We start from the raw sequence: 14,579 nt of genomic DNA on the forward strand, positions 1-14,579 counted from the left end.
AACAGATAATCCATGAGGATTATTGACATGGGGGTTCAGCCTTCCTGCATTCACCACCAGTCACTTGGTCTCTGCCTGCTCGTCACAGCAGTATGTTTCACCACCATTGAGCTGTCCTCTTGCCCTGCGCCCTGATGCTCATTCAGTTCTTTTGATGTTGTAGAATGCTTAGTGTTATATGAATTCCATTTTCCTAAAAAGATCACTCTAAGGAGCTTGTGGGTTGGTGGTACTGTACTCAACTGGACATTTTCTTTGTTCCTCTCTGGAGGCTATGAGACAGCATTGCTTAGATAATAGTGGAATAGTAATTGTTTTCATTGTTGTGTGCTAATATCTTAGTACCAACTATAGAATAAAACAGCAATTGATACAATAACATGTTGGGGATTTCATGGAAATAGAAAGTCCATGAGATGATGTAAGATGCATTTGTAAGATGTTATTACAACAATGATGACAAAGTATTGCCATCAAGCAGTCCTCACATGTATGACTTTAGCAGGTCTGTAAAGCAAAGGAAAGCTGAAATATGATAAGCACAGTTACAAATTCACTTAGTGACTGCTTCACTTAATGATAGTTACCGGTTCCAATTGTGATTGCTAAATGAGAACTACTGCATTTGTGTGAATTTATTAATTATTGTTTTAGATTTGTTTTAATGTTTTTTCCTTGTACATTATCCAGAGACACGCTTATGAGAAGGGCAGCTAGATAAATTTGCTAAGAAAAAAATATGACAATACAATATTACAATTGATAATAACATCATAATATAAAATAAGGATTCTGTAAATTAAAAGGTCCAGTATAATATAATACTATAGAATAATATTAAACTCTATACTTTAAAATGAACAAACATTTGTTTTAAAGCAATTTTATATTAAATAAAATAACACAATATTAAATACATAATTCATATTAAAAATATTAAAAGAAATAACTTTTGAGAACTCTAGCACAAAGTAACAATTCATTACAGTACTTGCAATCATTGTTCTGCTCCCAAACTGTCTATCTTGTACTAATCAAGGTCCCTCTGCTGTTTATACATAACATTTTTTTCACTCTGTAACATTCATGCTGGGTTTAAATTACTAATTTGTGAAAATGTTCCAGTAGCAGAAAAGTTTTACTGAAACAAACAAATGAGGTACAAGTAGTAATTCTAAAATTCAGAGCACAAATCAAGGGCAGTTCCTTGAATTTTGATCTCATGCAAGCACAAATAAGATATCTGAGTATCTAGACGTGGCCTTTCCAATGGGCTATAGATCATCCCACCTCTTTGTATATTTTATGATATGAAGATTTATTATTTATTGGTTATTTTTTAAAAGTTATACTCTTTATTCACATCGAAAACATTATTCCTCTAGCATTTAGATTGGTCTTTGCCCTTCTGGCCTGAATAGCAGTAGCAATAGCAGTAGACTTATATACCGCTTCATAGGGCTTTCAGCCCTCTCTAAGCGGTTTACAGAGAGTCAGCATATTGCCCCCAACAATCTGGGTCCTCATTTTACCCACCTCGGAAGGATGGAAGGCTGAGTCAACCCTGAGCTGGTGAGATTTGAACCGCTGAACTGCTGATCTAGCAGTAGCCTGCAGTGCTGCATTTAACCACTATGCCACCTTGGCTCTTAAGACTCGGCTTTGCCATCTTGCCTAAGGATAGTGTTGAAGTAGAGTTTGTGAAAAACTATATTGTTGGTAAATTGCATTATATTCAGGCAGACTGTGTTGTTAATTGTGTTTGCTGTTTTCAATGGGTTGTACTGGTTTTTGTAGTGAATTTTGGGATATTTATTTTGTATTTTTGTGTGTTTTCATTTATTTATTAAATTTATATCTTGTCCATTTTGCCATTAAGTGACTGAAGATAAAAACCATAGTGTAAAACATTAAAATATCTATTCTATTCTATTCTATTCTATTCTATTCTATACTATACTATACTATACTATACTATACTATACTATACTATACTATACTATACTATACTATACTATACTATACTATACTATACTATTAGAGGGGTGTCAAACTTGCTGTCCGCAGGCTGGATGCGTCATGTGCTGGCCACACCCACCCCTGCTTTAGCAAAGGGGGGGAAAGTTGCAATACGTCATTTGACAAAGTGTCATCGCAAGTTTTACACCCTTGTTACATTACATTTATTAACATATTAACAAAAATATTTAAGGAAAAAGCCAATTTACAAGGAGGTGGAGATAAAGTCTCAGTTTTAACTTTGTGAGCCTTGTATGTGAAATGAGTAAAAGCATCACCCATAAAATCAAGACATTCCCCAGATCATAACTCCCACTAATCTAATAAAATAACTTCAAAACAAAATCCTAGAGATCAGTGGAGGAATGGCCATTAAAATACCAGTGGGTTTCACAACACACAGTTATGAGAGACTAGATGGGATATTCCACAACATCAAGACCATTGCTCATGCTGTTGAAAAGATGCAACACAGTGGTGGGTTCCGGATCCCGTTGCAACTGGTACGCTGCAACGGGTCCGGGCATCTACCACGTGCATGTACACAGCATGTGTGCAGTGTGCGCATGCTTACTTACTGCCCGTGACACTCCAGCTGCTCGGAGGAGCGTCGCACAGGCGCCGTACACTCCGTGTGAGTGTGCAAAAGTCCCGATCGGCTCAAATACAGGTGAGGGTGGGCGAGTGTTAGGAATATAATTCTAATGGTTGGGTTGGCAGTATATACTGTAAATCATGTAACAATGCTATACCTGTTTCTTTAAATCATACTGTAAAATTTTATTTATTTATTTTATTTGTTTATTATTTATAGGCTGCCCTTTTCCCTGAGGGGACTCAGGGCGGCTTACAATTTATTTAAAAATGTGATTGGTTGCTGTTTTTCCTCAATTGGCCATAAGAGGGAGCCAGAATGACTGTTAGCTCTCTGTTCGTTAGATGCTGAACTGATCTGATCTGAGTGCCGTGAGCTATTGTAAGTTTTGCAACTGCTAGCAAACTTTGAGTTCTGAACTGATTATATAATACTGGACTATGTTATTTGGATTATCCCTTAACTGAAAGACATTGATGACTGACTGTCTTATCTGTGTATGACTTGGACTCTGATACCTCTATTTCCACGAAAGTAAAAGCCTATTTAAACTGCAGTGTCTCTGTATGCTGGTTTGTGTGTTATCCAACACCACTCTCACACCGCTTCTCTGAACGTACTCACTCTCACAACGGAGAGTTTACCAAACAGCGGGCAGGTGGGCCCTCTGTAGCATCATACCGGAATGGTACCTGGTGCTCCCAGCAGGCACCAGTATGCCCATACGGGGGCGTACAGGTCATATCCCACTACTGATGCCACCCCAATGGATGATGTTACAAGTTGTGCTAAATCATTTTTGAGGAGAACATCCCCAAATACAAGTCCTTGACTTACAGAAGTTCATTTGGGGACCGTTTGAAGTTACCATGGCACTGAAAAAAGTGACTTATGAGTGCATTCTTCACATGAATCCCCATGGGCACATGATCAAAATTCAGACAGTTGGCAACTGACTCATCTTTATGACATTTGCAGTGTCCCAAGGTCATGTAATCACCTTTTGCAACCTTTGGACGAGCAAAGTCAATGGGGAAACCAGAGTCACTTAACCATATTACCATGTTTCCCCCCAAATAAGACAGTGTCTTATTTTCTTTTGACCCTCGAGATAAGTGCTTGGCCTTATTTTCGGGGCAGAGTTATTATTTTTGAGGCACAGGAGGCGGCGAGTGTGGTCACCTCATGGCTGCTGCTGTGTTGCAATATTTTTGTGGAAGGCTTATTTTTGGGGAGGGCTTATTTTCGGGGTGGCCTTATTTTAGTGCATGCGCTCAACAGCCCGATTGGGCTTATTATCCGGGGAGGTCTTATTTTCGGGAAAACGGTATTAACAACCACAGTAATTTACTTTAAAACTTTGGCACGAAAGATCGTAAAATGGGACAAAACTCACTTAATAGCCATCTTGCTTAGCCACAGAAATTTTGGGCTCAGTTGTGGTCATAAAGTTTTTTTTTTTTTATAGAAATTGTTTTTTTGTTACATAGATAACATAATCACACAACAATAGAAAAAGAAAGGCAGAAAAAAAAAAAAAACAAAGCCCATCATCACATGCAGTATGTCATTTGATTACAGGTGTTTTAACCTTTATCATTCTTATACATTCATTGTTTCATTTAATAGATTATAATTTAGTATCGTTTCTTATTCCCCTGCCTGTGGCAATCCATCCCTACTACGTTTCCCCCCACGCACACACCCCGTATCTCTCTGTTATATATTTAATAGGCACAACAATAAAATAGAATTAAAAAAAGAAAAGAAAAGAAAAAAGCACAAAAAGAAAAAAAAACCATCATCACATGCAGCATGTCGTTTGGTTACAAGTGTTTTAACATCTACATCTTCGAATAATATTTACCGTCTCAAATGTTTCATCTAGTATAACTAAAAGCCTCATTTTCATTCTACAATATATATTGTTAACATTCGCATTATTTTTCCCCAGAAAGTATACTTATATTCATTATTGTCCTTGCATTTCATACCTTCAAACAGAGATCTTATTCCTTCATTTTTCAACAAGACGTCGCTGCATATATATACCAGTTTTCATTTGTTCCCTTATTAAAATTGCTTATCAGCAGCGAGATATCATTATAATAAATTCTTAACATTATACATTATATCACCAGACCTTATATTAATTTTTCATTGTATTATTGTTAGATTATTTCACAGCATAATTATATCATCATTCACTTTCTTCAATTAAAGCAGTTGTGGTCGTAAAGTTAAGACTACATGTATTGACAATAATGTCGAATAAAGCCATGAGTGTCAGTTTATAAATCAGTTTAAATTCTTATCCAAAAGTTTGGATTTTTTTTCATATACAAAATTTAGTTTAAAATGCCATTCTGGGTAGGATAGCAAAGTATACACAAGCGCAATCATAATTATTTTATTTTATTTATTTATATTCTTTAATGGAGAGAGTGTTTGTTTAACTGAGTGAGCTGCCCGTTTTTCCAAACATTCATTTTGTGGTCTATGGTTGTGGAAACATTGGCCTAGGCAATTATTGTAGAAGTTATCCTAAGAGCAAATTGGTGTTTCTTTTTTTCAAATTGGACATGGCTCAAGTGTTTGCAAGACAGAATTGATGTGAATATTGAAATAATATGAAAGTTTTCCGGCACTGTAGAAATAGTTGCCATATAAAGATAGCATAGCCATTTTCTAGCACATTTATTGTGGTATTGTGTAATACCCAAAAGCACAGCCTGCAGGTTTTACAGTTACACATTGCATCATTTTAATGTAGCATTCTATTTTAAGTGAAAGCCTATAAAATATCAGCTCGGGAATGGAAGGTTTTGTAAGTGATTTGTTTTATGTAGAATTTTGATATTCTGCAGATAGTATCATTGAAAGACCGATCAATAAAATGGATTGAGTATGTGCAAAATGTTCCATGCACAAACCATTTCAATTATGAAATAGCCACATTCAGCTGGTCATTCCATGTGGATTCAGCTAATCTGGGTCAAAATGGAACTAGTTGTACTATGGGCAGAAATATTCTGGAAGAGGAATGGGGACAAAAAAGGACATTGACTGTAAAAAAAAGTGACTAAGGGGTGACTAAGATCAATGAGTTGATGAACAGAAGTAAACAGAGAAATGAAATGCACTACAGGTAGTCCTTAATTTATGACTGTAATGGAGCTTGCCCATTAGGGTTGTATTTTGAAACAGTTGTAAAAGGGTCAATCAAGTGACCAACACGATTTGATGGCCTTTTCTGTGGTGGCCATTAAGTGAATATGATGGTCCTTAACAGAACACCACAGTTATTAAATTTGCTGAAAATTGTTAGTGCTGGGTTTTGGCAAAATTGTCATAAAAGGTAGTTGTATATTTGTGTAACGCTTAAATGGCTATAAATGCAGCCGTGTTTTTGAGGGTCTGAAGTTCAGTCATGTGGCTCCAGGTGTGGTCTGATCATCAAATCTGGGTTGTAAGCCCCCTTTTTGGATTAGTTATAACTTCAAATGATCTCTAAGTGACAAGTCGTAAGTTGAATGCTAACATTATTGAATTAGGAGCATAAGACCCTCTGAATTTTGCTTGTGGTTTTGTTTGCTAAAAGCTAAAACAGTGTTCTGGGCTTCTTTTTTACTGCCTAAAACACATTTTCCATTTTACACATACTCCTTAGATTATGATTTATTTATGATTTGTAAATGAAAAGTGTTTTCAAGAGAAAACAGGAGCATCTTCCTTGTCGGAAAATGCACTGAAATAATTTTGGTAGGAGTGATATAGAGGTTCCTAGTATTACTAACTGGAATTATAGTGGAAATAATAACATGCACTTCAAATGTTTGCATTAATGCAACATAATTCTATGTCTTTTTAACCAGTCAGAAACATGCTTACCTTTATGTCTATGGAGATTCTCAGTCATTCAGGTCATGGTTGTCCCAAAGGCGCTTTTTCAAAAGGCAACTGGACTTTATTTGTTTCTTCTTCAAAATGTTTTGCTTCTCATCCAAGAAGCTTCTTCAGTTTCAGAAGTGAACTGAACTAGCTTCTTGGATGTGAAGCAAAACATCTTCAGGGAAAAACAAAGAAAGTCCAGCTCCCTTTTGAAAAAGCACCTTTCAGATGCTTACCTTTATTAAATATAAAGTATCTTCTAAGTTGAGCTTGATTCTGATTTATAGCATATGCACTTCCAGGTAGATTCCTTGGTATCTGACAAGTGGCTTGAGATTGCCTTCTTCCAGTATCTTCTCCCATTTTTCAAATTTGCATACAGCTATTCAAATTACAAGATTCAACTCTGCTTAACCACTTAAAATTGGTTGTTTTGATCCAAAGGTGCTTTTTCAGGAGGCAACTGGATTTCATTGTTTTTTCTTTTGAAGACATTTCACTTTTCATCCAAGAAGCTTCTTCAGCTCTGACAGGATAGTGGGGAATGGAAGGACTATCCCGTCAGAGCTGAAGAAGCTTCTTGGATGAGAAGCGAAAGATCTTCAAAGAAAAAACAAGAAAGTCCAGTTGCCTCCTGAAAAAGCACCTTTGGGACAAAGTATTTACTAAGTATGTACATGACCTGGATGACTGACAAACAGTACAGAATTGGTTGTTTTGAGTTCAACCAAATTTAAGTTACTGATATCACCTTCTATGACCTACATTGTTAGAAGAATTCAAGCCTTAATCTCTTAAATGTATTTAAAGGTTAATAATTCAAAATTTATTTTGAAGTGAAAATTTAAATATTTGCAGCACAAAAGAATAATGTCGCATATCAATATAATAAGGCAAAGTTAGGGCAAAAAGGGAGAAAGTAATGAGGCAGATTATACTCCTTGTTAACATACTATGGGTGGGCTTCAAGGCAGGCTAAAAATAATTTGAGAAAGAACATGCTAACTATTGTCTGGATATGCAAATTATGTAGCTGAATCATAATCAGAAAAATATACATGTGTTTTTGACTGGAATACAGCCATAAGCTTGAAGGGCTTCCATATTAAAAGCTAAGCATAATGTATCTGAAAAACAGTGCAAAGTGTGAAATTGCTGAGACATTTCTGCTGTGATTGTACTATCTTTGTATCAACAGTGCATACTTGGTGTATCTGCTAGGGTCTGCAGTATGTTGTTATGACACTAGAAGACTTGTGAGATGTGCAAGTATTGTGGTCTGTATGAAGTGGCTTTAGAGGGAAATATTCTCTTGGTGCTGAACTCAGAAGATAATGTGTGCCTTTGAGACACAGTGTGTGTCAAAAGCAGCTGATTACCCTACATGTGTAAACATTTGCTATAAGCTGCAAGCTAGTCAGGAAGATGTATGGCGGGTTTAATGGTTCCAGGCTGTTTATAAAAATTGTTAACTACACCCAGGCAGACAGCAGTGATTAACACTGAAAGGGTCTGACATTTTCCTTAGTAAATACTTTGGCCTCTGTTGGCATTCAAAGCCAGTTTGGTGCAGCCAAATGAAACTGATAATTACTTGTGCTGCTGGGTGCACCTGATGAAAGCAATTCCTTTTCAACATTATGGCACCAAACTGCCCTTGTTGTTTGCTTATTACCTGTAGATCCCCCCCTGATCTGCAGCTTTTTTCAGTCTCTGCATACATGAAAGATTCCCAAACTGAAATCTGACTATTAATTTGACTTTCTGGCTACAGTCCAACAATGCTGTAGAGTATGTGGATATATGAGAGAATGATGTACAGAACCTTGGCATTCGTAGAGTTTTCCTCTTCTCTAACAATTTACATTGCTAAAGAAGCAAACTTTCCTGATTTGAAAATTGATTTTTTTTTAAAAAAAAGGGGGGGGCTGTAGAGCAAGTTTTGGCAAGAATGTCTGATCTTGGAGGCATGACTGCCAGCAACAGTTACAGGGAGTCAATTATATGAGCAAATAAATTTACATATCCTTAAACTCCAAGGGCAACTAAGGAATTTAGTCAAGCCAAAAAGAAAAACATTTTCAGCTGAAATTTGGAATAACTTTCAGTAAGGATCCATAAAAAGTAAAACTCGGGGGGGGGGGGGGGTTCAAACCTATGCTGGAAATGTAACTCGCAAGAAGGGACATTTTATAATGCTTGTTGGATGTATTAAAAAAAAAGTCAGAAAAATTTGGAATCAATTATATACAATAATAGAAAGATTTTAAAGAGTCAGATACAATTGAAACCAGAGGTTTTTTTTTTTTAGGGAGGTGGTGGTATTGATGGATAAGCGGCTGGAAAAAATATTATGTAACTTTGTTTTTATATATGATGACCGCAGTGAGATTAGTATATGCACAAAGGTGGAAAGATTTGACTTTAGCCACAATGGAGGAATAGATGGTAATGAGGCGTGGTTTTTGAGGATTAGAATATAAATAATAGATTACAGAAAAATGTAAACAATGCCCTAACCATAAAGTAAGAAGTTATTTTATATTGATATTTATAATGCTGTAAAATAAAAATCAGAAGTCAAATTATTACAATTCTTTTTAATTTTATTTCTGCACTCTTTTCTTTGATCCCCCCTTCTTTCATTTTAAATATTAGTTCTAGTTTATTCCTCTCTGTATTTTAATTTTTAATAAAATGTTATTTAAAAAGGAAAAGACAAAGGGATTTTGTTTTTGTAGAAATGTGGCTAGTCTTCAAATTAAGGCTGTAATGGACCCATTCATTACATGTGATCTCCTTGCTTAACGACCTGCATCTCTGCTCTCCCCATTGCAGTCATTAAGTTGTTAATCAGAGCATGGGGTCCTCAGATGAGGGAGGCCCTAGGAGTCCTATTGCAGACACAAGCCCACATTGCAGCAACTTTCCAGCTCTCATGTAGCCTGTCCTGGGCCTCCCCTATTCCCTGAGACACCCTTCCCAGCTTACTAGATCCCCACAGGCTTTTGCTGATTTCCCCATCCCTCTGGATCCCTGCAGCCCTTGGACTCGCTTCCTTTCCTATTGGGCCCCACACCTTCCTCCCCACTCCCCCAACACCGATTGGTCACTTTTCAGTAAATCTTCAGAAAGCAACCATTCTTCTACACAATCTTCCTACACAGTGGAGGCTGTGTGGTGGTGTCCCGGAAGTCCCCAAGGGTGCCATTTTGGGAGCAGCTGCAATGAATAGTGGCCTCTTCAAAATGGCACTTGCTTCCCTGGTACTACCACGTGGCCTCAGAAAGATTGAGAGGAGAAGCAAACCCGTTTCTCTTTCTTGAATGTGATCTCCACGTGGTGGGGACACAAGTGTAGGATTGGGGGAACATGCTGCAGTGTCCCTGCAATTGGTTGTAAGGTTGAGTGGATTGCCAAACACCAAAATTTTGTTTACGTGACTGTGGGGGTAATACAACAGCCATAATCTCAGGCAAAACTCTTAAGTCTCTTCATTCAGTGACTTCCTAATTTCAAACAGTTACTAAAAGAATGGTTGTAAGTCAATGACTTTTATCTGTGTTTGTAAAATACTGCATTAGTAAATGGTTTTTTTATTATATAGGGTAAGGTAGCTATCTTAGATCACAAATGCTGGGGTGGTTAGGATAGATAGGATCAAGATCATGGGTGTCAAACTCAATTTCATTGAGGGATGCATCAGGGTTGTGTTTGATCTTGGGAGGCTGAGGAGGTTGATGGCCAAGGGGCCTTTTTTCAGCCTCTATAGGAAATTTTGGATAACTGCCTACTCAAGATTAGATGTTTGTTCTATTTGTTAAGGATCTGCAAGTGTGTGTGTGTAGGTGGGTGGGTGGATGGATGGGTAGATAGATATCTCTATAGAGGTAGATATAGATATACAGTAGATATAGATATATTGACTTCAGATGCTTCACAACTCAGTGGAGTGGATCAAGAAAAGAAAAGTGCCTTATTGAATGATCTCCATCATAAATCCAATAGTTTTCAGGGTTTAATTATTTCCATCTTAAATAGAAAGAAAGAATAATCATGCCTATGACTGATTCCTGCTGTTGAATTTTAGCGGCATCATGGGAGTTACTGTCATTAAAGTTGCAATAAAATCTGATTGCATTTCATCTTACCAAACATCTGATTTGCCTTCAAATTTCTGAACCTTTTGGTAGAAATCTTCTATTTCTACAACAAGGGTGTCAAGGCCCAGTGGCTGGATCTGGCCCGCAGGGTGCTTAGATCTGGCCCATGGGACTGCCCTGGAAACAGCAAAGGACCGGCCCGCAATGCTTCTGTCAGCAAAAATGGAGCCATTGCAGCCAAAAATGGAGCTTGTGAGTGGCACTCCCAACTCCATTTTTGCTGGCAGAGGATTGCAGGAGGCTGTCGCAGCTGAAAAGGAGTTCAGGACCCTGTTTTTGCTAGCAGAGAGCTTGGGCCACCACAGCCCCTGGCACAAGTGACGTCAAGCTGGCCATGCCCAACCCTGCCCCCCAAGGTCCTCAATGAAATCAAGTAGTATTTTATATAAACTCAGAATATCCTTCTCTGTGAATGTCTACTATTTATCTGACACTGGTTGTTAAACAAAACGTTATTATCTGTTCTTCTGAGTAATTCTTCAATGGCCAGCTCATCTTTCTCACCAAATTATACTACTATATTTGGATAACACAAACTGGCTATAAAAGATAAGAAAGGAAAGGATAACTCTTTTTCTCCTGCCACTCCTGTCTCCTTTGGTTGGTTCTGATACAGAACTTCTGATAGATGCAAGTCCTTCCCACACAGGTAGGTCTGGGGTTGTTTTAGACTAGAGGTGTCAAACTCAAGGCCCGTGGGCCAGATTCGGCCCGTGGGGCCAGCCTGGAAACAGCAAAGGACCGGTCCACTTTGCCTCTGCCAGCAAAAATGCAGCTTGTTTTTGCTGGCAGGAGGCCGTTGTGATCGAAAATGGGGCATGGGGCCTGTGTGCAGCCTCCCCCCTGGGCTCCATTTTCACTGGCCTAAGGCTATCAAAAGAAAATAAAAACGAAACAAAAGGAGAAATATTTCCCCTTTTGCATTTGAGCATGCAAGAAGGGACAGGAAAGGAGAAACGGAAAGACAAAGAAAAAGAAGGGAAGATGGGAAGAGAGCAAGGAAGGAAAAATAAGGAAAGAGGGGAAGAAAGAAGAAAGGAGAATGAAGAAAGAGGGAAAAGGAAGGAAGGAAGGAAGGAAGGAAGGAAGGAAGGAAGGAAGGAAGGAGATTTTAATGAGAATGAGGGACAGTCTGAGGGAAGTCCTGTCTTAGCACTTGGCTACCACAGGTGCCCCTGGCCCAAGTGATGTTGAGCTGGCCACACCTACCCACCCCCCCAGATCAAACACAACCCTGATGTGGCCCTCAGTGAAATGGAGTTTAACACCCCTGTTCTAGACACAACAGAATTCTCTGTACTTTCTCTGCCTTCTTACCAGTTAGCTAAATGATAAACAGGCTTGACAGAAACAAGCAGAGATGGAACTTGTTGCCGAAGTTACTGTGGACCATGTGTCTGCTGGAGGCCACAATTTTCTGTGGAAGAAAGACTTCCAGGAATGTCAGGGAAGTGAGAAGAGGATAAGCAGAGGCAGCTGCAATTTTGCACGAAGAAAGGAACAAGTAAAGAGGTAGCAGCCCAGTAGCCAGAAAAAGGATATGCAGAGAGTGAAGCAGAGTAAAGGCAGAATGCTGGAGGAGACCAAAAAAAAAAAAAAAGGAAAAAGAGGGATTGAAAGTGAAAGTTAAGAGAAGGGTCATTAAAGAGGCACCACCCATTTTGGCAGAGATAATATCTTGATGTATAGGGTGCTCTTTGAATGTCTCAAACCATAAGCTGTGAAAGTAGCATACAAGATTCAGATGCAAAGCTAAAAACAAGTACTGGAACACTGTAAATATGTCAGTAAATGTACAGGAATTAATTTGGAGATTAAGAAATGGGATTTTTATAGACACTGAGTGAAATATTAAGGTTTAGGACTTTTTTGTTAATAAACTGAAGTATAGCTTTTGTAACTGTTGACCAATAATCAAACTCCTAGTAAGGCAAAGACAGCCTTACACATCATTTGGCTTGTATGTCTACAATACCAAACAAACTCATGACATTCTTATAATATTAGACAGCACTTCTTGAAATGTCCAGACAATACAACTGCAGCTTTTCTTCAAAGAGTCTGATATTACTATGAGCATATGGAACATTTTAAACGCTAAAGAAATCTGCAAGATCTCCATGGCTATTTCGAATTATCAGTAAATTAAGTGAAACCCTCCTGTGCTCTTCCAATTTTTAAAGAGAGTGGAGGGACTGAAGTTTAGTTGGACTTCATGTGTGGTTTTCATTCAAAGTGTTATAGATCTGCTTCCAGCAGTGTCTGGGGCAAAATTATTTTTTCATCCCTAACTACTATTGCTTTCCCCCCTCTAATCCGCTTTGTGGGCATTTGAGGAGGGACGTTCATCTTTGCACATAGCTTTCTCAAGTGCTTGTAAATCCTACCAACTACAGCTTTCTGACAAAAATCTAAAACAGGCACGTGCATAGGATTACATTGTTTAAAAAGGCTTGATAGGAAACTCCATCTGTCTCCGCAAGACGATTTGAACAATGGTGCTCCATAAAGTGTAATTTAAAAACCATCTCACTTTTTCATATTTGGGTTTCAGTTATCTCCCATTTTACTGGGGCTAAGCCATTCCATTGAGTCAAGTGGTTTGTGGATTGCAGCCAAAACAAAGCATATGGAAGGAAATTACTGGATGATTGCATCTAGCCAGTATCTGTGCGGTATTGTCTTATTTTGACATACGGTACAGTACGAGATTGTGATGTACCATGTAATCAAAAGATTTCCCATAACATCCATAAATTTTAAGGTGGGTGGTAGCACGGCCACATCCTATTCCTCCACAGTAAGCCGGTACGGTAATTCATTCAATAGTTAACAAATTAAAAACTGAGGACAACATAGTGTGACTTTTCCAAGGCCACCCAGCAAAATCCTTGGCAAGGCTCTGATTTGAACTTGAATCAAGAGCCAATATAAACTATTTGTTTTCCATTTATTTAGGGATTGTTATTGTAAACTGCCAAACCAGTGGTCTGATTCTTCGAATGGCAATGGGGCAAATTGTTTAGCTTGATTTTCTGCAGATCTACTTAGAAATAAGCACTGAGTTCAGTTGGACTCTCTTCCATGAAAGAATGCTACAGAATAAACCTACATGGCTTCATTTCAAAATAAGTTCCATTGCATTTCTGGAGCCTGTACTCGTGTGTGTTTGTATTTGCGCTTATTGGGGTAAGTGGGTCCCCTGAAATGTCAGAGTTTATTGAGTTGCATGCCTCCCAACCATTGGGGCATGGATTTTAGAAATCCTAAGAGGCCCGAGCCTCTCCAGCTTGAGGGGCTCCTATAACTTTATAATAAAAATAAATTAATGACACATGAAAAGTAAATGAGGCTACAGCAAAGCAAGCCCTATGCTTCCTAGCTTATTCCTTTTATTGGCTACCTGGCAAAGCTTCTATGTGCCACCCAAGAATTCTAAGGAATGAGAGGCTTGTGGGGTCTGGATGGGGAAGAACAGGATCCAACTCAGCCCTGCTAAGATTGAGTGGCTGTGATTTTGCTCCCTGTTATGCAGAGACTTTCCACCATCACCTCTGAAAGGGGTAGCGTTGTCCTGCAACAGCTTTGGCGGTCTTTCTGGATTCATGGCTCCTCCTTGGAGAACAGTTTGGCAGCTTGGCTTCAAAGGCTTTTGCACAGTTGGGTTAGTTTCTGGATTGGGAAGCCCTACCTACACAAACTCATGACTTGGTCACCTCTCGGCTAGATTACTGTAACATACTCAACGTGGGGCTGCCCTTGAAGAGCATTTAGAAGTTGCAATGCAGAATGCAGGGGACGTAGGCAATTTTGCAGATTTCAGGATAAAGTCATGTGTGACCCTCTGCTGTGCAAATGGCACTGGTTCTTAATAGGCTTGTGGGTACAATTCAAAATGCTGGTTGTCACGT

Source organism: Thamnophis elegans, chromosome 3, assembly GCF_009769535.1.
Source record: "Thamnophis elegans isolate rThaEle1 chromosome 3, rThaEle1.pri, whole genome shotgun sequence".
NCBI classification, from domain to species: Eukaryota; Metazoa; Chordata; class Lepidosauria; order Squamata; family Colubridae; genus Thamnophis; species Thamnophis elegans.